This window comes from Rhipicephalus microplus, chromosome 2 (assembly GCF_043290135.1).
Source record: "Rhipicephalus microplus isolate Deutch F79 chromosome 2, USDA_Rmic, whole genome shotgun sequence".
NCBI classification, from domain to species: domain Eukaryota; kingdom Metazoa; phylum Arthropoda; class Arachnida; order Ixodida; family Ixodidae; genus Rhipicephalus; species Rhipicephalus microplus.
Genome location: NC_134701.1, coordinates 98,428,079 through 98,454,690, shown reverse-complemented (window position 1 = coordinate 98,454,690; position 26,612 = coordinate 98,428,079). Strand labels below are relative to the sequence as shown.

At 45.0% G+C, this 26,612-nt stretch overlaps 1 long non-coding RNA gene across 1 annotated transcript in view; it reads right to left on the bottom strand.

The window, feature by feature from the left end:
• Nucleotides 1-829: 829 nt before the first annotated feature.
• Nucleotides 830-26,612, bottom strand: part of LOC142796333 (uncharacterized) — a 62,424-nt gene continuing 36,641 nt past the window's right edge. The window contains exon 3 of the long non-coding RNA XR_012893754.1: nucleotides 830-1,151. This is a non-coding gene — a long non-coding RNA (uncharacterized LOC142796333). The remainder of the gene's footprint in view (nucleotides 1,152-26,612) is intronic.

Here is a 26,612-nt window from a genome sequence, read left to right as displayed (position 1 = left end):
TTTGACACTAATTTTGTTTAGTAAATATCAAATTCAAGGCAAATTTTGTTGAAGAATAAGTCACCGATACTTATCTCTTCAAGTTATTTCATCAGAAACAACTATGTTTTATTCATGATCAGGATGCACATGTTTCCTCCTCAATTCAAACAAGTACCCGCGTGCCGCAACTCTAGTTCGGCCGTGGAGCAGGCTACTTACTAAACTCTTAAACAAAGGTGGTGCTACTTACGAAATTGGAGCTAGTGAATTGCTGTTACAACAATCACTACCTAAATAGTATTTGTAGGTAGTAAAGAGCAAGGTAGTAAAGTTACTACCGTACCATTTACTAGCTGCAGTCACTACCTACCCGTAAGTAGTAACGTAAATTTAGTAAATGTACTACTCTAATGGTTACTGGCTCCTGATACTACTTAGTGAAAGGTAGTAAAGTAAGTTTGTAATATTACTACCATGACAGTAACTTGTTCGTTACTACTTATTGAAAGTTAGTAAGCTAAGCTAGTAAGTTTACTACCAAGAAGGTCACTAAGTTTGTTATCATACATGCAGGAGGATAGAATGTGTATATAAACTTTTACGTTAAATCTAGTATTTGCCGATTGGCGATGCAAACCTTGGCACATTACTCAAAATCATGAAGTTCAGTAATTTGGCCGAATAGTGTATTAAATTGAAAAAACGGCATGTTACTACTTATAAAGAACTTACATCAGCTTAACTCATTGAAATATAGGTTAGATAAAAATATGAGCACCAATTCGTTTCATGCCAATTACGTATTAAGAAATGCTTAGCATGGCAGTAAAAACAAAGAAATACAGAGTTTAAATTAAAGATTTATTCAAAACTGGCTCTTTCTGGCACCTCAATCGTTCGCCACGTTTTTTTTTTCCCTCAGGTGCGATTAACAATTTCACTTGTGGCAATGTTGATGCACATCTTAGCCCGGAGAAGTGTTCAGGCACACCAAATCTGTTCTGGTTGTGCGGTGCATATTGCACAATAAATGTATTATATATCTGTACAAGGGCTGTCACACCACCATTGACATCTAGGACTTCCACTGTCAAGTCTTCAAACTCTGCGCTGATCTCCACTGCATTTCGGGGCTCTTTGCCTTTCAGGTCCAATGAGCTGTAGTCTTTCTGTAATAAAAATCAAATAAGCAAATGATGAACATAAGCATGACTAAATATCTGCATGAGTGAATATCAACAGAATTATTATTCAATTCAGTTATTCGTCCTACCTTTCTACTGTTAAAAACGTAATAAATGAGATGGTTTTATGAATATGAAGTGCACCATTGTGGACACTCGAGCTTAATTTTAACCAATGTTCATTAAAGTGCACCTAAAGCTCATTGGTGCTGCAACTTGTTGTATTTTTGTATTGCTATATATTTATAACATTCCTCATTCATGTTGCACATGCTTGCCCGCTGATGTCCGTGTATGTAAATAGGAGGGGCAGCTTGCGTCGGTGCATGGTTGATGACATGAGCGCCGGTAGGCTCGGTCTGGGACATGCTGCCTGACAGTGGGCGCAATCGGCGGCCTGAACGAAGCTCCAGCAGGTAGAGCGGGCTGCGGGAGGTAAGAGGACCGAAAATCCACCTCCACCACGTATGAAGTCTTGGTAGTCTGGGTTGCGACAGCGTTTAATTGAGGAAAGACCTCGCAAAACGAACGGGCAGAGCCAGTACACAGACGATGACGATGATGATGAACCAGAGTGGCAATGAGGACAGAGAGACAAGCGGATGATGGTGATTGCGATCATGCAGGGATGAGGACAATGCAAGTAACAAATGCCCACAATATGAAGTGCACCATTGTGGACACTCGAGCTTAATTTTAACCAATGTTCATTAAAGTGCACCTAAAGCTCATTGGTGCTGCAACTTGTTGTATTTTTGTATTGCTATATATTTATAACATTCCTCATTCATGTTGCACATGCTTGTATCTTTCGTACCTTCTATTGATTTTTTTTAATTATTCTCATTGCCATTTATTTACTCTTCAAGCAAGAGATCATGAGGAAGGACTTGTATTGTTCTATTTTGCATGATTTGTTGCTTTCTGCAGTTGAAGGGTGCATAGATTTGTTTGGCTCTGTTAGATTTCAAACGGAGTGTGGTGTTCATATCAGTCAGTTTCTCGAACGCTTATCATTTTACCTCAAGTCGACCTACATTTTATGGAATAACAAGGCTTTTATTCAAAAGGCCGGAATGTGGATTGGGTCATGCATAGCGCCCCTTTTAAGTTACATATTCTTAAGTAGAAGTGACAGATATATCGACGTACATCTTGATCAATTGAACATTTCATTTCATTTCACTTGATTACCCCCAAAATCCCACTTGGGGGTGTTACATAGGTGAAGAATATGTGTATATAAAAATTGTAAAATAACCCACATATGTTAATTGCACGACAGGTGATGGGTTATACTTTGCAGAAATAAAGACGGGCATATAATGGTGGCTGTGCTGTGAGAAAGGTCGTTTCATTCAGCAAATGCCCGTGGGAAGAAGGAGGCGGAGAATGTCGTAGTGCGGCTGCATGGTCTGGTGACTTGCAAGGCATGACCGGTGTGGTGAGATATGCGGGCGGGAGTAGTGATAAAGTCTGACCGGTCACCTCAACTGTAATAGAGCCTGTGAAACAGGGCTAATGTATCAATGCGGTGACACAGTGCAAGCGTTGATTGGGATGAATATTCTTTCACTGATGACAAACTGACATGATACGAATATAAAGAATGAATAAATCGTACCACGCGGTTCTGTAAAGCCTCAAGTGAATTCGTTAGATATGCCTGAGGCGTGCTCCGAATAGCAGCTGCGTACTGAAGTTCTGGTCTTATGACGAATTTGTAGGCTAGCAGTTTTAAATGTTTAGGAGCGTGACGTAAAATTCGTTTTAGAAATCTAAGCGATTTGTTAGCACCCATGATTATGTTTAGGACATGTTCGCCCCATGTTAGATCACCCAGTGTTACACCCAGGTATCTATCTGTAAGAACGTAGCGTGTCAAAGGCGACGTTACCGATTATGAAATTGAAAGTTAGGGGGCTTTGACAAAGCAAGAAGGACAATGATTTGCATTTTATTGTGTAAAGTGTATTGAGCCACTCATTAAACCATGCTTGAATAGAGTTAAGGTCATCTTGAAGTGATTGCTGCTCAGATGAGTTAGTAATGTTACGATAAATGACGCAATCATCGGCAAACATACGAATGTGACGTGAAACGTGCAAAGGTACACCGTTAATATAGATCAAGAATAATAGAGGGCCTAATACAATGAGGGACACCGGATGTTACTGGAGGAGGGTTAGACATCCGCTCAATAACAAAAACCGATTGCGAGTGGTCCTTTAGAAAGACTTCAATCAAAATAAGAACACTGGTATTAATGCTTTGAGCCAGAAAGTTTAAAAAGAAGAAGCTGAAATGACACTCCATAAAATGCTTTTGCGAAGTCTAAAAAAGATGGAGTCAGTTTGTTGATTACAAGCTTAGTTTAAGTGTAAATCCCGAAGGAAGTTAGCTAGCTAAGTTTCACAGGAGAAACCTTTACGGAAAATATGTTGCGAACAATGAAAGAAGCATGAACCATCAACCAGCCCAACTTTCACTATTTTTACATCCCAAGCAAGTCAGTTGAATCTAGAAAGGCCATGATTTCTGAATAAAGGATACGCTCAGTGATTGAAGAAATTGATTAAGAAAGTTTTAAGGTATGTCGATGACTATCTTGTTTTGCTAACTAACGACACAGCAGCAGACCAGGCAAGTTTGGTAAAAATAGTTGTGCAATTTTCTGAGTGTTTTAAACCTTTGACTCTGACCTAAAAACTACAAACAATGGCATAAAATTCCTCGATGTCTTCTTCACCTTCTACCCTAACAACATTTGTTAGGCATACCAACCATGCATGAACAAACTAGTCCTTCCTTACCAATCAGCTCACTCCAAAAGAATAAAAAGAAAAAATATCAGACATTGTATCTGTAATGCATTACGCAAATCTTGTGAGCACAAAATTGCCAAAAGTTTTCATAATCAGACAGATTGATTCTCATAGCAGGTTGTCCTCTACACGTTCAAACTTCAGTTGCAGAACGCTTGCTTTCTATGCTTCGCAACACAGGCTGTACAGCGCGTCATGATGCCGAGAATCTGAAGGACCTAGACGCCATAGCATACCATCGCAATATATCGCACAAAGTATAAAAATTGGCTGAGCGCCCTGAAGTAAAAGTTGTCTTTGCGGCTCCCATGAAGTTGGCCAGCCTTTGGGGCGGTGAATCCAAAAGTTGTAATAAGAAGCATCGAACTGTTTTCATTCCCTGCGTCATTTGGGTTATTTATTGTATCTCGTTTCCTTGAAGTAAAAAGTATATTAAACAGACGGGCCACTGCATTAATGATAGATTTTGAGAACATTGTAATAAAGTGAAAAATGACCAAGAAAGTTAACTGGCCATACATTGTAAATACTGTGGCTGCTCACCTTTATTCAATGCATGCAAAGTTACCAAGAGAATGTTTGACAAGCTTACTAGAGAGTTTATTGAGGCTGAGGCTACCACATCACTGGGGTGCTAGTTCGTCAGCACACCCTTATTTATGCTCAGTGATAACGAATAATATTTTCTAAGTAATTTATTTGTGCTCATCATACATATCAAGTGACCTTATTCTTCTTGTGGTATAGGTGAGCAAGCAGTGATAATAAACATTACGTTGGAAGTTAGCGCTTGTGTCGGGTGTCCTCTTTTTGTGTCCCCGTTTCATAGAGCGAGGTTCAGTCGTCACACTGCACCAACAAGCCCGAATTTGGACAGTTTCTTGATCTGCCTTCGCTTAACAATAAAAAATATGAGGTAATAAAATGCGCCAGGCACAGTGGTTTGCTGCACTGTCTGAATCACTTTAAGAGGCAGACAAAGTGGTTTTCTGTTCAGAAGCAGGACCCAGGAAAAAATATGTGCAACACACTGCTTGACAACATACTGAATATGTGATCCAAGACTGTCCAGTATACTGTGTAAGAAATTTGGTGTGAAATTAAGGTTATGTGGGTTTCCTTGGTACGCCACAAATACATTTTCCAAAAAGGAACACTTTCTTGGCATCACTGTAATGCATGAATGAGATCATGCAAAATTTCCTCCACATGTTTTTGTACAGAACATTTGTAGACAGTTGTGTAGCTCACATTATTACCATTCACAAATAAATAACTGGGAAAGAAAGTGAATGTTAGGTACAGTACTAGTCAACTTGGGGAGATTCGACAAGGATTTGTAATTACGCCGAAATATCTGATAACAGTTAGAAAACTCATAACGTATTACAATACTGTAGATGTTTAAAATGGAACGTACAGCGTATGAAACTGCCTTGACACGTCCACTTCAATAGCGTACAATATGAACAGGCTTATACGCCCTACGCATGATCAACGGCTAAAGCTAACAAACACCCCAGAAATATTTAAAAAATGGTGGTTACTCGCGAGCAGGGCCCTCTTCCAATACAACTGCCGACAGAGGAGGACACCGCCACAATCTTGGGGAAATCTGCCACCAAATTCCTGCTGCGTGTGCATGCGCTTCATGCTTCACCGTCCACACAAAAGAAAACTCGCCCGCGCTTAGCCTCACTTAACTTTGCCTTTACACTGATGAAATGCTACAGGCGAACGGGCTCGCCACGTAAAGAAAAGCTCACTTATCGCGCATCATACGAAAAACGTGTCGAACGTAGTTATAACAAAGCACCGACAGCAGCAATGTTGTACATACCTGGCGAGTGCTCCACGATACGGAACCCCACGTCCTCGCTTGAGTACAGCGACTCTTTGTAATCAGCAGCACTGGCAGAACGCAAAACACGAACACAGTGTGCAAGCACACTTGAAAATTGACTCCGATCCTACCCCTCTAGACGCTATCAGACAACACCCAGCGGCGGGCGCACATAGGCGGGTCGGCGGCAAACACCATCAAACAAGTAAAGTGGTGTCAACCGCGCAGACGCACACCACATTTGCGCATCCTCAATTTTTAATGCTGACCAGAAAGTTTTCTTAATATATTTGTATGGTACATATATATATATATATATTGCTTAAAAAACAAATTCTGGCTGTTAAGCGCAAGAATGTGAAACGGCTAATGAAGGTACACAGTCATAATATGAAATTCTATGTACACAGTGAACGCAATTCAGAACAAACAAGTGCACAACAGCGCTAATACCCATCAAAAGATTCATAAATTATGAATTACAAATACACAATTGTTGTACCAGTCCTATAGACACGAGACTTTATTGCAACGACTGATGTGGTACTTATATCAAAGTAATTAGATACCAAATACAAATTATACGCCGCAGGGAGATGTAGTATATATATATATATAGAGAGAGAGAGAGAGAAAGAGAGAGAGAGATTCTATGCCCATTGGGTCTAGATATGGCCGAACCCTCTCCCTTTACACAGCAGAAGCGGACGTGGACGTCTGTAATCACGCATAGTCGTGCGCACGGGAAGGGGGGGGGGGGTCTCTCTTTAGTTATCTACGAGGGGGGAAGTGTAAGGTGCGCGATATATGTTCTTAGCTAGAGAGAAGGGGTGCTCCTATGAACCTTCGCTCAGCCCCGTCGCCGGGGAAGGGCAAGGCTCATGCCCTTTCCCGAATTTCTAATCGTTGTCTGTAGCTTTTGCCGAAAATAATTGATAAAAATGTGTGGTTTTATAAGCCTTCGGCAAGCCCCCCTCCTCCTCCGCCTCTGATGGGGAACCGTGCGCGCCTCTCTCAATGCACGTAGGCATGTAGTAATGTTTAAAAGCTCAGGTTGTACTATTTACTGTGACATACATTTGCTACCTTTGGTATACTTATGAGGTAGTAAAATGGTCGCAATATGTAGCAACGGTGTCATAACGGTAGTTGTCACAAAACGAGCGCTCGAAAACGGGCGCCCCGCCAAATTCTCGCGACGAAGCACCGAGAGGTCGCAATTGTTGCATTCTGTACTTTGTTGCATTCTCTCAATGCACGTAGGCATGTAGTAATGTTTACAACCTCAGGTAGTACTATTTACTGTGACATACATTTACTACCTTTGGTATACTTATGAGGTAGTAAAATGGTCGCAATATGTAGCAACGGTGTCATAAATGTAGTTGTCACAAAACGAGTGCTCAAAAACGGGCGCCCCGCCAAATTCTCGTGACGAAGCGCCGAGAGGTCGCAATTGTTGCATTCTGTACTTCGTCTTCCTCTTACAGCTAGCTCCTCGCGCTCAAAGCCCCGATTCCGCTGCTCTTATTTATCACACACACACACACACACACACACACACACACACATATATGTATATATATATATATATATATATATATATATATATATATATATATATATATATATATATATATATATATAATGAAAAATAGTGTATACCTAAGTGCTCGTTTTTCCGTGTTTTAACACAATATTATTGAGATATAACAGACAGTGATGCCAAGGAATGTACAGGGGAAGTTATTAAAATCAATGGAATGTAAATAAGAAGAAAGAAAAGTGGATGAAAAAATTACCAACTGTGAGATGGAATCGAACCTACGACCTTCGAATTACGCGTTCGATGCTCTAACCACTGAGCTATCACAGCGGCCCTCCCTCCATCTACTTTTTTGGGTTTATCTGTGAATTTAGAAGTAGGAGCGACAGTCAGCGCCATCTATAAGCCAAACAACGAGTGTGAAAACACTCTTATGCGCATGTTTGGCGTCACGTAGCACGTCAACTTATTATGAGCGGGCAGCTGATTAATTGTCCCTCTTATACAACCTAAACACACCAAGTCTGCCAGTACGAGACCCTCGTTCAATGAAATAAGGGAAAGAAGTGTATACCTAAGGGCTCGTTTTTCCGTGTTTTAACACAATATTAATGAGATATAACAGACAGTAATGCCAAGGAATGTACAGGGGAAGTTATTAAAACCAATGGAATGTAAATAAGAAGAAAGAAAAGTGGATGCAAAAATTACCAACTGTGAGCCGGAATCGAACCTACGACCTTCGAAATACATATATATATATATATATATATATATATATATATATATGACTGGGAGACGTGCCCGGCTCATACGCCATGTTTGTTACGATGGCACTTATTTCTCATCTACTTCTCCTAACCATCCCTGCCTTCTTACGTCACAGGAATCCACCTCCCCCCGAAAGATGCCACCGGTTACAAACTATAACAAATTGAAGAAGAGATTAAACAAAATAATGGCCGAATTCACAGTTTCACGTCCCGACGGAGTTCCACAATCCCCCTAACTCTTCAAGGCTGAGGGAGCATTCAGGTGATTTTTATGACGACTCTGGTGGACGAGTTTGACTGTTGCGTTCTGGAAAAGGTAACCACGTTTTGTAAATGTTTTGAAAATTACTTGTAAATGTTGGTGAGTCTGTGAAACTAAAGAGCTGAGCTCATTTAATGCGTGAATCGGCATTGAAGAGTCTGGGCTTGGTCAAGTACCCTTCGAATTCTTCTGCTCTATTCCGGCCGTAGTGAGCGTTTTAGGCATGAGGTGGGTGAAGTGAGCAACCAAAAGGTCAAATGACGAAAGACGAGGTGGTGGGCCAAGTGTTCGAGACCGGAAGTACAGTGCACGGGGTGATTCCGTAACACGAGTCATTTGGTGCAGTGATGGCATAGAGGTTGGTTTTCGATCGAGCAGTTGCAAACAGCGGGGCTGCGCAGAGTAAACTCTTCCCGCAAACAGATCTGCTGCCTTTCAGTGAGAGGGTGCTTTAATCGGTCTTGTTTCCAAGGCCGATTCATTCTTGGTGTCCCAATGCGTGAGCAGTGCTTTTGACGGTGGCGACCGAGTGCGATTGTTTGCAGATGGTTGGCAATAAGAAATTACTCATCATAGTCACGAAAACGGGCGATCATCTCTTCTTTTATCTTTTGCCACGATTCGTCGTTTTCTAATATGTGTGTTAACTAAAATTTAAAAGCCTCACCGGAGATGTAGTCAGTAAAGTTGATGATCATCTCCCAATCCGAGCATGATGCAGCGGTAGCGTGGAGCTCGAACAGGTATAACCAGTCCTGCACGGGACCACCATCCGCTGCACCGGTGTACTTGGGGATGGGAAGGTCAGTCGATGGTTCCGTCATGATGGTTGCAACGGTGTCCAGTGGCGATGCAATTCTGTGGTCTGTGTTCGGTGACTGCGTCTTGCTGAGGTCCTCGATGATAATGGCCGGTTGATGAAGTGGTCACGAGGTCTTCGTCCTGTCGACTCGTGTGATGCTATGATGACTGGGAAACGTGGCCCGGCTCATACGCCATGTTTATTCCTGAGGCACTTCTTCCTCATCTGCTCTACCTAACCATCCCTGCCTTCTTACGTCATATATGTATGTATATATATATATATATATATATATATATATATATATATATAGGCCACTGTGCTAGCTCAGTGTTTAGAGAATCGAATGCGTTATTCGAAGGTCGTAGGTTCGATTCCTGCTCACGGTTGGTTATTTTTTCACCCACTCTTTTTTCTTCCTATTTACGTTCCAATGGTTCTAATAACTTCCCCTTACATTCCTTGGCATTACTGTCTGTTAGATCTCATAATTATTGTGTCAAAACACGGAAAAACGAGCCCTTAGGTATACACTTCTTTCCCTTATATATATATATATATATATATATATATATATATATATATATATATATATATATATATATATATATATATATATATATATACATATATATATACACACATATATATATATATATATATATATATATATATATGGGATATGGCACAACGGGAGCGTTGTCAACAAGGATAAATATATTTATTTCCCAACAGTTTCGGGAGGGGACCTCCCTTCATCAGGGGATGAGTTCAGGGGATGAGTATAACTCATCCCCTGATGAAGGGAGGTCCCCTCCCGAAACTGTTGGGAAATAAATATATTTATCCTTGTTGACAACGCTCCCGTTGTGCCATATCCCATACCTTCACGAAGACTAACTGGCCCAATGAATTATTACTCCCACTATATATATATATATATATTGTTACGCCTGAAGTAGGGGTACGGGGGTTTATTGAACGGAAGCTGGGATGGCGAGGCCGCACCGGATAAAACTGCCGAGAGATCTTCTTCTTCCCAAGTCCACACTTCTATTCCCTCTTATCAATCCGGCACATACACGTCGTAATATTTCCCCCTTCGCAGACGAAGCGCACCGCGCGTTTCATGCATCGTCCCGCAGTCTAAAAGCTTTGAGGCGAGCCACATGGGTAACCTCGGTCTTGGTTGATCGTCTCCCACTAGCTGTCAGTCGTGCTATTTTATAATCTACTGCACTGAGGCGCTCAAGGACAACGAATGGGCCAGTGTAGTGGGCGAGAAGTTTTGTGGACAAGCCACGCTTGCGGATAGGCTTCCACACCATTACAAGGTCTCCCGGTTCATATGTGACGTGGCGGTGCTTGCTGTCGTAGCGGAGCTTTGAGCGGTCTTGCGATGCTATAGTACGCAGGCGGGCAAGACGCCGAGTTTCTTCTGCAAGGCATAGTGTTTCAGCTAATGAAGGATCGTCATTGTCATAAAACGAAAAGATAGTGTCCAGGGTATAACGAGGGGGTCGAACGTAAAGAAGGAAGAAAGGGCTGTGGCCGGTGGTTTCGTGTTGGGCAGTGTTGAAGGCATACGTGATGAACGGTAAGACGTCGTCCCAGTTCTTGTGATTGGACGCCACGTACATTGAAAGCATATTCACCAGTGTGCGGTTCGTTCGTTCAGTAAGGCCATTCGTCTGTGGATGGTAAGGTGTCGAATGACGAAGTTCCGAGCCACACATACGGAGCAGTTCCTCAACAACGTCTGCCGTAAACTGACGGCCGCGGTCGCTTATTATGACGCGAGGAGGTCCGTGGCGCAGTATGATAGAGTGCAGGAGAAAGGAGGATACTTCGCCAGCAGTCGCAGATGGCAGGGCGGCCGTTTCGCAGTAGCGGGTCAGGTAATCGGCGCACACTACAATCCAACGGTTGCCTTTTGCCGAGCGTGGAAAAGGGCCCACGAGGTCAATGCCAACTTGCTCAAAGGGAGTGCTGGGAGGCGTCACAGGCTGTAGAAGTCCAGCCGGAGCAGTCGTGACTGATTTGTGCGTCTGGCATTGAGTGCAACTGGCCACGTACTGCTCAACTGACTGGCGCATGCGTGGCCAGTAAAATCGCTCCTGGGTACGAAGGAGTGTTCGCGTCATTCCCAGGTGACCCGAAGTTGCGTCGTCGTGCATGGCGCGCAGAATGGAGGAACGGAGTGTGTGCGGCACCACCAGCAAGAAGCGGGAACCCGTGGCCGAGAAGGTCCTCTTGTAAAGTAATCCTTCACGAACGCAAAAGCGTCCGGCCAAAGTGGACGCTCGTGCTTCAGCAAATAATGGCTCCAAGCTGACATCCTTCCGCTGTTCATTTTCAAAGGTGGTCTTGTCCGGGAATACTGGAGTCACTGACGCAATTAGGTGATCGAAATTGTCGGCATCGCAAAGTGTTGTAGTAAGCGGCATCCGCGAAAGGCAGTCAGCGTCAGCGTGCTTCCTGCCACTCTTGTATGACACCGTGAAGTCATACTCTTGCAAGCGGAGGGCCCAGCGTGCCAGGCGGCCAGATGGGTCTCGGAGGCTTACAAGCCAGCACAAGGAATGATGGTCTGTGACCACTTGGAAGGGACGACCGTACAGGTATGAACGGAATCGCTGTACAGCGAAGACGAGTGCCAAACATTCTTGCTCAGTCACTGTGTAATTCCGTTCTGGTTTACTTAAAGTTCTGCTGGCATACGCAATGACATGTTCCTTTCCACTGTGTCGTTGTACTAGAACTGCACCTATACCAATGCCACTGGCGTCAGTATGAACTTCGGTCGGCGCCGAAGGGTCGAAGTGTCGGAGAATGGGCTGCGATGTGAGTAAGAACTTGAGTTGGTTGAAAGACGTCTCACAGTCATGTGTCCATTCAAAGCTAGTACCTTGACGTAGCAGACTGGTCAAGGGGAAGGCAACGTCGGCGAATGCGGGAATAAATCGGCGAAAGTACGAGCACAGGCCTAGGAAGCTGCGAAGCTCTTTCGTTGAGCGAGGTGGTTTGCACGCTTTCACAGCTGCTGTCTTGCTCGGGTCAGGCCTGATCCCATCTTTGTTCACAAGGTGCCCAAGTACTAAGGTTTGTCGCTCGCCGAAATGACACTTCTTCGAATTAAGAACAAGGCCAGCGTTTCTAATGCATTCCAGAACAATGTCCACGCGTTCGTTGTGCTCACGAAATGTGCGCCCAAAGATCACGATGTCATCTAGGTAGCACATACAGACGTTCCATTTTAGGCCACGCAGAATGGTATCCATGAACCTTTCGAATGTGGCAGGAGCATTACATAATCCAAACGGCATCACGTTAAATTCATAAAGTCCGTCTGGAGTTATGAAAGCAGTCTTTTCCTTGTCCGCTGGATGCATGGGAATCTGCCAGTAGCCTGAACGTAAATCGATAGACGAGAAGTATGACGCCGAATGGAGACAGTCCAAGGCGTCATCAATTCGTGGAAGAGGATAAACATCTTTCTTCGTGATGGAGTTCAAACGGCGATAGTCGACACAAAATCTCCAGGTACCGTCTTTCTTTTTCACAAGGATCACAGGAGCTGCCCAAGGGCTCGATGATTCTTGAATGATGCCCTTTTGGAGCATTTCACGCACTTGATTGTCTATTATCTTGCGCTCGGACGGCGATACTCGGTACGGTTTTTGTCGGATTGGCTGTGCTGTTTGTGTATTTATCCTATGGCGTATACGAAATGGAGGAATGGAAGGCGTATGGTCACTCTGGGAGAAATCAAAAACTTGCAAGTACTTTAACAAAACGTCCACAAGCATTCTGCGCTTGTCGGCAGTCAGCGCCTTATCAACCATAGGTAAAACTTTCGAACTGTCTGAGCAGGCGGTCACTTGTTCATCCCGTCGAACGTCACTGAGGACAGCTACTGTTGTTGGCGAGTATTCTTTAAACGACGCTAGCTTAAGTCCTCCTGGTAGCAGCACCGGTTCGTTTGAATAATTCGTTGTCCAAAGGTCTGAACGACCTTCACTCACTGAAACTATGCTGTGGGGTACCAACGTGTTCTTCTTTATACAACTTAGATGGAAAGGCTCCACTAGCGCATCGAAACTGGTCTTATTGTCGTTAATATGCGAAGAAGCTACTGGAACGCGCACAGCACAGAAGGCCGGGATAACGGTATCTTCATAGACTCGGAGCGCACCGCTTTCCGTACCCGAATTCTCGATAAGTCCATGAGGAACAGCGTCACTTATGATAACTTCGCCATTTCGACAGTCTACAGTGGCTCCGCACATTCGCAAGAAATCTATGCCTAGAATGATGTCATGAGTGCTCCGCGGAAGAACCGTGAATTCTGTCACAAACACTTGATCACTCAGTAACACTGCCGCGGTACAAACACCAATCGGACACAACGAGTTGCCGCCCACGCCACAGAACGTTATCGCTTTCTCCAACAAAAAGGTCACCTTTCTTCCCAAACGAGCTTTGAACGCAGCACTCATGATCGACACGGCGGCTCCAGTGTCCACCAAAGCCATCGTATGTACACCATCAACAAAAACTTGCACTTTGTTTTTAAACATAAGCACCGGTGGAGGTATCTCTTCTTGCAGCGAATCACCAGCGACCTCACCCCCAGCGGCCGCGCTGCCTAGTTTTCCGGAGGCGGCGAAGGGTAGCGGCGCCTAGGAGACGGCGACCGATTGGAGCGAGGGGCTGGCGGGGGTGTCAGACTGCGGTCAGAGGCTGGAGAACGGTTTCGCAGCGGCCTTGGTGTCTCGTAAGATGCGCTTCCAGGGAACGTTGGTGCTTGTGCAAAGTCGGACAGGTGGGATCTCGGTGGCCAGTCGTACCTCGGCGGCTGCCGGTAGTTACAGTACCTGGCAATGTGGCCTTCGACGCCACAGTTGTAGCAGATGGGTAGGGGTCGCTCGCCGAACCACTGCTGAGAGCGCTGGGCTGTGTAGGGTCGCCTAACCGAACGGGGTGGAGCAGATTGCTGAACGGGAGCTGCGCGCCTCTGTGGGGCGGGGCCGGGACGAAGACGTTGGTCATACCGCTGGTCAGACGCGAATGAGTCTCGGCGTGGCCACGAAGCCCTAGCTTCGCGAACGTCTGTCACACATACTGATGGTGGCAGAGGAGCGAACGGGGCCGGGTAGTAGGATGAACAGGTAGGCGTATGGCGGATGGTGTCGTGGAACAGTGTGTCTTGTCGCTGTAGTTCTTCCCGCACTATTGTCCGGATAGTAGCGGCAAGGTCGGCGGGCGGGCTCACGTCGACGCTGGCGACCGTTGTTACATTTGCCAGCCTACCAAATTTCGGGGCAATACGACGGGTCTTTAGCTTCTCAAAAGTACGGCAGTGACGTTGGACGGCGGAGACGGAAGTGAGGTCTTCCCTGCCTATCAAAAAGTTGTAGACGTCCTCTGCTATACCCTTCAGAAGGTGGCCGACCATGTCCTCTTCAGTCATGTACGGGTCTATGATCTTGCAGAGCATCAGGACCTCCTCTATGTAGGTGGTACACGTTTCTCCAGGAGTCTGAGCTCTTTGAGCCAACGTGCGCTCCGCGCTCTTCTTTTTTGAATCAGAGTCGCCGAAGCATTTCTTGAGCTCTTCAGTGAAACGATCCCACGTTGTTAAGGAATCTTCGTGGTTTTCGTACCACATCAGAGCTGTTTCCGTGAGAAACAGCGCGACATTTCCCAGTTGGTCGGTGGCATCCCAGCAGTTGTACCGGCTCACCCTTTTGTACTGTGTCAGCCACGCATCCACATCTTCTCCTGCTCTTCCCGCGAACGGGCGGGGTTCCATATAGTGATATCGAGGTGCAGCTGGCACTGACCTTTGTGTGGTTGAGAAGGCGTGACCTTCGCTCTCGGCCATGGCAGTTGGTGTCGGTGGCAGACCGGCAATACGACGGCTCCGGCGAAGTTCGAACAGCTGTGGCTCCGTGGTTCGTCGACGTATACTGTACCCAGCACCTTCCACCACTCTGTTACGCCTGAAGTAGGGGTACGGGGGTTTATTGAACGGAAGCTGGGATGGCGAGGCCGCACCGGATAAAACTGCCGAGAGATCTTCTTCTTCCCAAGTCCACACTTCTATTCCCTCTTATCAATCCGGCACATACACGTCGTAATAATATATATATATATATATATATATATATATATATATATATATATATATATATATATATATATATGGCTCTCTTCCAACATACTTTGTGTTAGTAGTCCGCTCGGGGCCGCTTCTTTCACGCGCTTGAAATTCTCAGAACTTTTGTGTTACCTTGTGTATAGTGCTCAAGCAGACAATATACAGAAAAAGTTAAAGCTGTCAGATCTTGTGCCTACGGTGCTGGCTCGCGCTGTACTTAGACCTTGTTCAATGGGATCTTGAAAAGAATGACGCAATAACTCCAGCCTAGCAAAGCGCTAAAAATTTTTACAAAAACATAATTACAACTTCTATCTCCGTCGTCACTCAAAACAATAAACAGCTTCAGCGTAATTAGTGAATTGCTACATTCTTCCTATGCATCGCCCTCAATAGCCGGGTACCACTACCTGAAATATGTTACAGTAGTGCTAGTCTTTGGCGGCGGTCTCGTGATTTATACCACTTAAGAAAGCACTAGAGAGCTTACATTGCAGTAAGCGCTATGCACATCATTCCGTTTTTCTACGGTATATGATCATTTTGTAGCAGAACATCATTCTTACTTAACGTGTGGTGAGTTCAAAATGCTACAAAAAAGTAAGGATACATAGTAGGCCTCTAATAAGACAGTGAAGGGCGTGCGTCTCGTAGTAGACGCATGCTTTTTCACGAGCATGGTGTCCAGCTTTCTATGAGCCACTTGAGCACTCGGACTCTGTGTCACCATCTGACAACGGTAAAGTATAGTACAGGCGAAGTGAACTTGTCAGTCAGAGGAGCTGGTGACGCTGCACTTTGTTAGAGAACGGGTGTCGCAGTATCCCACTGCTGGCACTACTGTTAAGACTACTGTTGCACTACTGCTAGCACTACTGTTGCGTGGTCAGTTTGAACGAGTGTGGTTCTCGTGCTTGAAGCAGTCATGAGGACGAGTTCGAAGACAGAGAAGACTTTATACAGAGTATTAACATGTCGACGGTCTCCACTCTCGAAAAGAAGGCAGGGGGCTCTTCGGTGCGCGTGATTAAGTGGGAATGCTGGGGTCTACCCTCACATTCTCCTTTCCACGTGGTGGCAGACGTCCATCAATACTGCAACACTCGGTGGTGCATCATGTTCATATGCCGACGATAGTTGTCGAGCTCACTCAGGCTCAGTCGTCAAATGAATGTTGAGCTTCGGAAGAACTCCGACTCAGACACATGAAAATTTTCCTTAGCTGGACTCACGTGAAATCCCACCCACAAACATTTGCTGCCACCGGACTCACTCGGACTTAAACTCATTAAATCACTACTCACCCAAATTCACTCGCAATCCGACTCACTACTCGATTCGAGTCTGAGTGCATCGACTCAAAGGTACGGTAACCTAGAATTAGCTCCTGCAACTACCATGCCAATAGTGTCAAACACAATTGTTCAAGTATTATGTGCTTTTTGGTGCCATTTGACAGGGTAAATTCGAAAACTAATTACAAGTGCTTTCAAACCAGTAATGCGTGTTTTGTCGGAAGAGTTGATAGCAAAAAATTTATTAATCAAGAACCTTTCTTAAAGTATTGGTGGAGAAGCAGATTGAATCATCCCTCCCCCCGACCATGCGTGATTTGCGCTTCTGAATAATATATAATAAATTGGTGTATGAATGGTACTGCTTTAAGATACCTGGGAGAAGACGTGAGTATAAACGCTGATTTCAAGTAAGGCTAATATAATACAGCAGTAAGGTGACTAGATATCCACTTAGACAAAAGAAAATGGACCTCACTCAGATTCACTCGAGAAATCTACACTGCGCTTTGGACTCACTCGAACATACACCCACTACACTTTTCGTGAGCCGAACTCACTCAGATCCACACTCACGAAATTATTACTCTTCCCGACCCAAACAAACTGAGAGCGACGGCTTGATCTGAGTCTCACTGAATTCAAGTGAGTCGACTTATGAGTGTGCTCACCGACCTATGATAATGATGGCCACGCTTGGGCCTGCAAGTGTGAATACCCAGTAGTTGACGTAGGACCACAGGGTGTGTCATTGGCCGCTCTAGTGATAGAGTTGGGGAATCGATGGCTCGCTGTCGGCTCTTGCGGCAGCTGGACGGGCCAAGTCAGGCTTGACGAGATCACCAAGACGTCAGACAGGTAGCACCGAACGTCGGCGGGGCTTACTGTTCACGCCGATTAGGAATGTTGCTTAGCAATCATAGCACCGAGCATAGCAATGCTGCTTAAATATAACGACGACTCTCCGTAGTGGCCGGTGAGGTAGTGGCACAAGAACCTTCGCGTTGCCCACCAGCATCTTGGCACATCGAGATTCCCATGATGAGATGTCTGGCCCTCTCGTGTTAGAGCAGCTGCAAATTGAGACACCAGCTTAGATTATTGCAGCCGTTATTAGTATCTCTTATTACTGAACAAATTAGAGTGCATGTGTTTGAACACGGTGTTAAAGGTAATAGCCGTTGATGTTAACTGATAACTTTAGGGCCATATCCGGAACAAAATGTATCCTTAAGCAATTTTTAGTTTTCCTACTAGTCCTACGTGTGCTTATGTTTATTCTTAAGCTTCAGTTGTATTCGATCGTTCCTGCCATACTACATTATTGAGGATGCTCAGAATGACATACGCGAAAATAGCGCTCGTTATGGTCCTGCTTAATTATTGTCATATAAGGGGGTTCACAGAATAGTGTACAGAGCTTGTGCGGTATTAATAAACGGTAAGGCGAAGCTTTGCGTAGGCTTTTCTAAACCTTCCCACTAAGGAGGCTTAAGCTAGTTTGTAATGCTCTAAATAAAAAACAGAAAATGTTTTTTCAGACTTTCAATATATCTTTATCTTTTTACCAAGTATCAAGTGACAACAATATTATTTACCATTAGCGCCGGTAGTACAACTACTGGCAGAGGCAATATTTTGTTGCTTGCCGTTACGACAAAAACGTAATAGGGACAGACGTCAGAGATTGGTCTCTGCTCTGCAGCTGTACGGGCTGCACAAACAGTGTGAAAAGCTTAGCCACTGCTCATATATAACCGAGCGCAGAAGAAAGTGCTAGAAAGGAGAAAACACAACAAGAAACGAACGAACACGGTCCCTTAGCCGAGAAGCGTCAAACTCAGCTGAGGCGTGACAACTTGGTATAGTTGAGCGGTTCCGCCTGTCTCACCGGAAGCCACATGACACGATGTCTTGCATCAGAGCGGTTATCTTCGTGACTTGAGAGAGACAGCCCCGGTAGCCGACAGACAGCCATCGATTGCTTCCGTACTAGAGAGCGAAGCTGGAGTTTGATGTACTGTACTTCACTGTCTTTATCTTCGTTATCTTTTTAGATTGCTGGCAGTACAAAAAGTAGAAAAAATAGGCACTAGCTTGAAGAAAAAAAAAAAAGGTGGACTGATGCCTTCCATATGTTGTATAAGAAAGGCCTTTGAAGTGAAACAAGACCGAGAAATGGACGCTAGTTCCGAAGTGGCAAAGCATGTGATGTGTTTCAGTGAATTGGTTAATTTAAATCATCAGCTGTATATCTACGCCCGTTAACTGGCTGTATATTTACAAATTATTTATATTATGATGAAATGTTGCTCGCAAATGCTTTACTCATAATTCTTTTTTATCCCAGCACATGCTGAATACGAAATGTGACTGTAGTGTGGCGTCTGGCTCATGAAAATTATGAAGGAGAAATGCTTTGTAAGTAAAAATAGATGAATCTACAATATTAAGTGCTCAGGAAAGGTACCAGCAATATCCTTGATCGAAGCATCGATAGTTCACCCGATCGAATAGCGCAAACGTGCATTTGTCTCACACAACCGCTTATACTCGTACATAGTGGTACGCTTGCAAGCCATAGACTGAGATACATGCTGTATTTCTTTTGTTCGTACGCAATTGAGTGCGTCTTGTTTTGTGGAAATCAGTTCGGAAAACAAGGAACTATTTAATTAACTTAAGACCCATTTACAGATGATTGCATTGAACTGAATATTTATGACAGCAAAGAATCGAGTTCCCAGCAGAGAGGAGAGGAGGAGGTAAGTTTATTTACAGAAAGGCAGAGAGGTCGGCCTGAGTGATAGCTTGCTCTAGCCTGCTACTCTACACTGGGGTAAGGGAAAGGGGAAAAGAAAGTATAATGGATGACGATGGTGAGATAGAGAGGTGAGTATGTAGTGTTCTTTCTAGCTGAGACACATTTTATAGCCGCGCACATAGTCCAGTTGTTTCTAAAAAGGTAATAACTGCTCTTGTGACCCCAGTTGCACTGTTGGTGTCTGGCCAAGGGCCCAACATGGTCTCATCAGTTAATGACATACTGCGATATAGTTCAGTAGAAGAAATCAGTGTTTGTCGTTCACGTGCGTATGCTGGGCAGACACAAAATATGTGCTCAAGTGTTTCTGGCACATCAGAGTGTTCACAATTAGGACCGGTGTTACTGCGACGAATGATGTGTGCGTAACGTCTGGTGTACGCTACACCAAGACGAATGCGGTGGATCATACTTGTGAGTTGCCGTTTCAATTTAGGAGGCATGTGGAACCTCATTTCCGGGTCCCATTTGTGAAGTCGCTGGTGTCGCCGTTCGGGTTTGGTCCAGTGCTGAAGTGTGTAGCTGCGCATCACGCAGCGAAGCAGGGCGTTCGTGTCAGCGCTTGAAAACGCAATGCGTACTTCAGCGGCACTGCTTAAGCCATTTTTAGCTTCAGCGTCTGTCTCTTCGTTTTCCATCACGCCGCAATGAGCGGGAATCCACTGAAAAGTTATAAGATGGCCATTTGTTGAAGCAACCTGAATAAGTTCTGTGATTTCTATTGCCAAGCTGTAATACGGACCTTGCTTCATGATGCAAAGAATGGTTTGCAAAGCGGGTTTGGCATCACAGAAAATCGTCCAGGCTCGAGGTCGCTCTCCGGAAATAAACCTTATTGCCTCTCGGATAGCGACAAGCTCTGCCGCAGTTGATGTGGTTTTATGGTCCACTTTGAATCGTCGAGCGATATCCATGTCTGGGATGACAAAGGCTGCTGCGGAGGTGTTTAGCGTGGTGAATCCGTCGGTGTACACGTGCAGAGAATTACTGTACGTTGTATAAATGTGATATAGGGTCAGTTGTCTGAGGCCAACAGAAGAAATGAGCGACTTCTTCGTAATTCCAGTATTGTAAAAGAGATAGGTGGTTTAGGCAGGACCCATGGAGGCACTGCAGGGGCATTTGTTGGAGAAAACCTTGATGGTATAATATTTTCATGCCGCGATATTACTCTTGAGAAACTGCAATCTGGGTGAGTGGCGGGTAGTACTGACAGAGGGTGCTGTCTGTGTCGGCTCAGTAATCGGAGGTGAACTCTAAGTGGCTCGCAGAGCATGTATACACTGATAGGACTAGCCCGAGCCTCTGCGATTGTCCCATTTGTTGAAGTACAGCGCAGTAGACCCAAGCATCTTCTTAAGCATTGAGCTTGAACACTCCCTTGTGTCTTCACACAACTAGGTCTCATATTGGAAAGCACCGGCATGCTGTATCGAATGTATCCCACAAATAGAGCATTGTACAATTGAAGTAGCGATGATTCTGATGGGCCCCATCTTGCTCCTGCTACGTGGCGAAGAATGAGAGCAAAGCTCTTCAATTTAGATTTAAGTACTGCGACATGCCTCGTCCACGATAGATCTCTGTGTACGACAACCCCAAGGAACTTGTGGTGCGTTACAGCAACAGCAGGTATCGCTGTCCCATTATTAATATCGGGTATTGCGACATATGCTTGCGCGTGAACGCAAGCACTGCGCATTTGTCGATTGAAATAGTGAGCCCCTGACGTCGTAGATATTTGTATGTGATCGTCACTGCACGCTGTAGTCGTGCTCGCAATCGCGGACGAGTAGTTCCGGATGCCCATATGCATATGCCATCAGCGTATGCAGTGATCTTCACCGTGCTGGGAAGTTCTGCTGCTAGGCCGATCATTGTGACATTGAATAGGATCGGGCTGAGAACTCCTCCTTGGGGAACACCACGTTGAACCTTATATCGATCGGTGTCTCCGTTACTTGTCGTCATGTAAATGGTGCGGTCTAAGGTAGCTAAAAATCCAAGCGTAAAGTCGTCCACCGATGTCGAAATCTTCCAGTGTGTCAAGGATCGCATATTGCAGCACATTATTGTAGGCACCCTTAATGTCTAAGAAGACCGCCGCCACTAGTCTGCGTCGGCTTCTTTCCTCTTCAACGCTGGTGATGAAGTCGACCACACCAACAATGGCAGAACGGCCCCTTCTGAAGCCGTTCATAAATCCAGGAAAGAAGTTGTTGCTCTCCAGAAGCCACTCTAATCGTGCCAGTACCATTCTTTCTATCACTTTTTCGACGCAGCTGGCTAACGCGATTGGTCTGTAGGAGGAAATTGCATAATGACACTTCCCCGACTTAAGCGATGCAATAATGCGACTGCATTTCCAATTAGCTGGGACTTCTCCTGACTCCCATGAGGTGTTATAATGAGATAACAGGATACGTCGTGCTTCTGTATCAAGATGATTGAGTGCAGCACACGTGATTCCATCAGGTCCTGGTGCCGATGATCGGCGGGAGGCAGAAATCGCAGCGCAAGCTCATGTCTTGTAAAACGTACATCAAGGCGCTCGTGAGATGATGGAGCCACAATGGTAGTAAGAAGCTCATTAGTGGCAATACCATCAGTGGTGTCCACGATGAGGCTACAGTAGTCACTGGCTATCTCAACTTTTGTCCGTCCCTGATGCAGAGCAACAGCTTGAAATGATGGACGTTGTTGGGGAGTTATCTGCATACCTCGTACCACCCGCCAGATCTGTGAGGTTGCGTGGGGTCCAGAGATCCACAGAAATTTCTCCAAAGTTGCCTGTCAATCTTGTCAAGAGGCCGAAGAACATGTCGTTGAGCTCGAAGACAGGCGGAAAGCTCTGAAGGTGACTTCATTCGCCTGTATCGGCGTTTGGCACGGCGACGGATTGCACGAAGGGCCTCGTATTGGGAGTCAACTGCTGATCTCTGCATCGGCAGGTTAACCTGTTTGGTTGTGTCACGCAGTGAAGAAGCAATGATGTTCTCTACCTCGGATGGAACAGTCGTGCGCTCACAGCCAGACTTGACAAATGCCTTCAACATTGTCCAGTCGGTTTGACGGATGTAGCGTGTGTGCGTGCGGCGAAACCACCTGAACTGAACATAGGTTGGAAGGTGGTCACTGTTGTGAGTGTCCAAATCTGTGCACATACATGTGGAAGACAGAAGGTTTCTGGAAACGAAACAGAGGTCGAGGCAGCTGTTGTAGGACGTGCCACGAACAATTGTAGGTGATCCGTCGTTGAGTACGCTTAGTCCATAGTTGTATATAAAATTGGCTAAATCTTTTCCGCGATAATTCGTTGTAGTGCTACCCAAGAGAAGATGATGTGCATTAAAATCGCCGATCAAAATGTGTGGCCTTTGTGCTGCTTGAAGAATGGTCCCCAGGTTGAAGCAGTTCATCTGTGCACTTGGGTGTATGTATCCTCCTATTACGGAGAATGTTCGCTTTTTATGTGTTATAGTCAGGCTCACGTAATCATTGCTGGTATGCGACGCGACTTCATGTCTCAAGAACGTCAAATCACGGCGTATACAAACGAGAACTTTGCTCGTACATTGATCACTGCGGGACCAAATCTGTATATATCCAGATATACGAAAAGGTGAAACCATATTCGGTTCACATATAACGATAACAGTAAATTGATATTTAAAAACCCATTGTCTGAAGTCTGACAGACGGCCACGTAGGCCACGAGCATTCCATTGCATAACAAGCGACTGGCGCAAGCGTTCTTCGAACATCAGGGTCAGGTTCACTTACTGAAAAACCAGTAGAAGAGGCTCCAAAACCTCAAGTAGCTGCACAGCCGCCTTAGCAGCGGGAGTGTTTAGGCTGCTGAGAATCTTACGCATCGAACCCATCAAATTTTTAAGCATGGCCTTGACATCTGTGTTGTCCATCTTCTTGTTTTCTTCATTGGGGGTAGGGGCCCTATGTGTTGATGGCGCTACCGTAGCTCTTGACGGTAGTGAAGGCCATTGAGTCTCCGACGTGGGGAGGGCCAATGACTAGTTACATTGTACTTGCGTGGACTGTATTGGCATTTGAGCGTCTGTATCCTCCTTTCTGGCCGACAAAAGTAGGCTAGGAGGTGGTGAGGGCACGGTTTTGTGTGTCGAATTCGATAAGCTATGAGCACTGCTGCTTCGTTTGCGTCGATGTCGCGAACGGTGTTTACGGCGCCGTACAGCCCTTGCAGCTTCTCTGCGAGTGGAGTGGTCTCGAACCATCTTCTTCAGGATACTAATTTCATTCCTCATTTTGGGACATTCCTTTGATGTTGCGTCGTGGGCGCCTGAGCAGTTTGGGCATTTGGCCACAGCATTGCAGTTATCACCATCATGAGGGCCACCGCAATGCTTGCAGGCTACTGCACCCTTGCAAACTGCACTAACGTGCCCAAATTTCATGCATTTATGACATTGCAGAGGTTTTGGTACGTAAGGACGTACCGAGTGCCTCACGTACTCAACTTTTACATGTGTGGATAACGTCTTTGACTGAAACACTACTTTAACGCATCTCGTGCGTCCAAAGCGGTGGAAGCCAAGCACGGGAGCTGACGATGACAGCAGTTTCTCGAGACTCGAGTCTGTTATCTCCTCATCCACATCGTATATAACTCCTGTTGTGGTTTCTTCGTCGTACGCGGAGAATGCGCGAACCGGAATGTTTCCTAATCGAACAATCGCTTTCAGCGTGTCCAATAAGGCCTTCGTAGTGACCTCCACGGACAGTATGTTCTTTCGGGTATTTATGCGTATTTCTACGACTTTCCCTGGGGCGATGAGTTCAAAGTACTCTGACAGGCTGTGCCTATTTAGAGAGTTCAAGATGTCTGTCTTTGATGTCGGCACATACGAAATGGTGTACGACCGCATGCTACTCGCCTTTGTCTGTGCTTGCCGGCTAGTGGGCGATGTCCGGCTGATTTTCCTCTTCAGGCGTCGGCTTGGTACGACCACGTAGTCGCTGTCCGAAGCCTTATCTTCAACAGAGGAGTCATCAGAATTGTCAACGTGGGCCACGCTTGGGCTGGGGTGAGAACTTGCGTCAGATGCACCATGATGTGGTTGGCGCGGTCCCGGTTGCTGGATGGGGTTTTGATCCCCCATTCTAAGGGGGAGTGCCCCTTCGAGGTGTGTCGATTATTGAAAACTCTTGGCAAAAGCGATAGAAAACTCACAGAGCTCGAAGCAGAGGCTGTTCTCTGTGACAACTTCTTCCAATAGAGTTCCCAGATAAATTCATATAGCTATTACCATCATGCACGGCTTTTATTTTCAAAGTTCAAAGTGCCAACCATGAAATGCAAAGTGCGCTTCACGAAGTACAGGCAAACAGAGATGAGCGAAAGAACGAAATAGACAGACAAAGAAGCAAAGTTGGACAGAAAAAGAGATATCAAGAAAACTAGAAAGGTACAATGGAAAAGGCACAGACATAAATTGATACAATGAATGGGAGGAAAATAAGATTGAAAGAGAAAAAAGTAATACTTTCGGGGGATGGAACTTTATTTGTAGTCTTGATAAACGCCACTAGCGCTCACTGGGCTTCTCCAACGTTGCAGCGGGCAGGCTAAGCCTGACCACCGCATCTTTGGCTCTCCGGGTGGCGCGAAGCTGTCGCGGAGGCTGAAATTCAATTGGCATGTCCATAGGCCTTTGTTTCACGCGCATGCTCTCTTCAGGTGCAACTAACCTCAAATAATGTTTATAATTTCAACGTGATACCTAGTGTCACTTTATTTCGAAACTAAGGTTAGATTTTTGTGTGAAGCAACTCACGTTACACCCAGTTTCGCAATTTAAAATACGAATGTCAAGTGAAGTTTGTCGTAACTGAAGTTATCGTGTCCGTGTACCCAGTGCAATCGTCGGAAGGCGGGAACTGCAGAAATAGCGCACGCTGGTAGTTAGGTGCTCAAAGCTAGTTGTGACTTTACTAAAACATCAATTCAGAACTTCCTATTGGTCTGCTAAGCCCTCGCAGCTCTGTGGGTAATAGGTGTCAGCGCTTGCAGAGCCGCACATAGGTTCCTCTGTACACGAACATCTTTCTATGATGCCTCAGAAAAAAACCATGTCTAACAAGTAGCACACACTTAGACGGCGACGTTCACGCTTGAATCTCTGATCGTTGTATTTACACAGATGCCTTGCTTGCTTCATGCTTCATTTTGTGGTGAAGTGGCTTGTAGATTCCACAGTTTGTATTCGTAAGAGTGTTAACCTTGAGAATTGGACGTTTAGAGCGAAGGTGAAATTGCATGCAGACAGAAAAATGACGGACATGTTCACTGGCTGGTTAGAAAATACCCTGCAATCAACGAAGTATGCATGTTAAAGTGAGGATATTGGCTGTAAAAAGCAGTAAAAACAGCTTATTTCTTTACCTGCTAATAGTTGGCCATGAGTATTGTGATTTTAGTTTGCCACAGCAGGATATATGAGCGAATCATGTAAGGTGAAAGTTTCGTCCTGCTAACAGCAGAGAACTGCACGCAGAAAAGTGTGAGGAGGGTTAGGGTATGCAACTTATGATTTTGGTATACTTGCAATATAGATGTAATCAAACAAATGATATCAGGGCTATAACGCAGTACAAGCATTACGTAAAAAAGATAAAAATGTTGGTATAAGAAATGCTTAGCCTGTAAAGAACGCTGGCACGTGCAGCTTCCTTCTTTTCCACTCAATCATGTATGACTGAAAAGGATTAACAATTGATCATTATTTCACCTTCACAGCCTGCCTGCTTAAGGCACCTCGTTAAGCGCATGTTCATTCCTATAGGCGAAATAATACTAGTGTCACACGAGAATTTTCAATCACGATCACTGCCCATCCGAGTTAACCACGATCCGGGTTAGGTGCTGCTACATGGTCATTTTTAATCGTGATCAGGCCCTATCCAGATTAAGACCATCGTGATCCGCGCATCGTGTTCTATCTGAGAGATCGCAATTTTGTGTCGTCTGCACCCCCTAGCTTATCTTGTTCAAAGCAAAAGAAACAAGAAAATCAGGAATTGTTATGTATAAATAGATTTAAAAAGCTAAATATTTATTTCAAAATAAACTCTAAA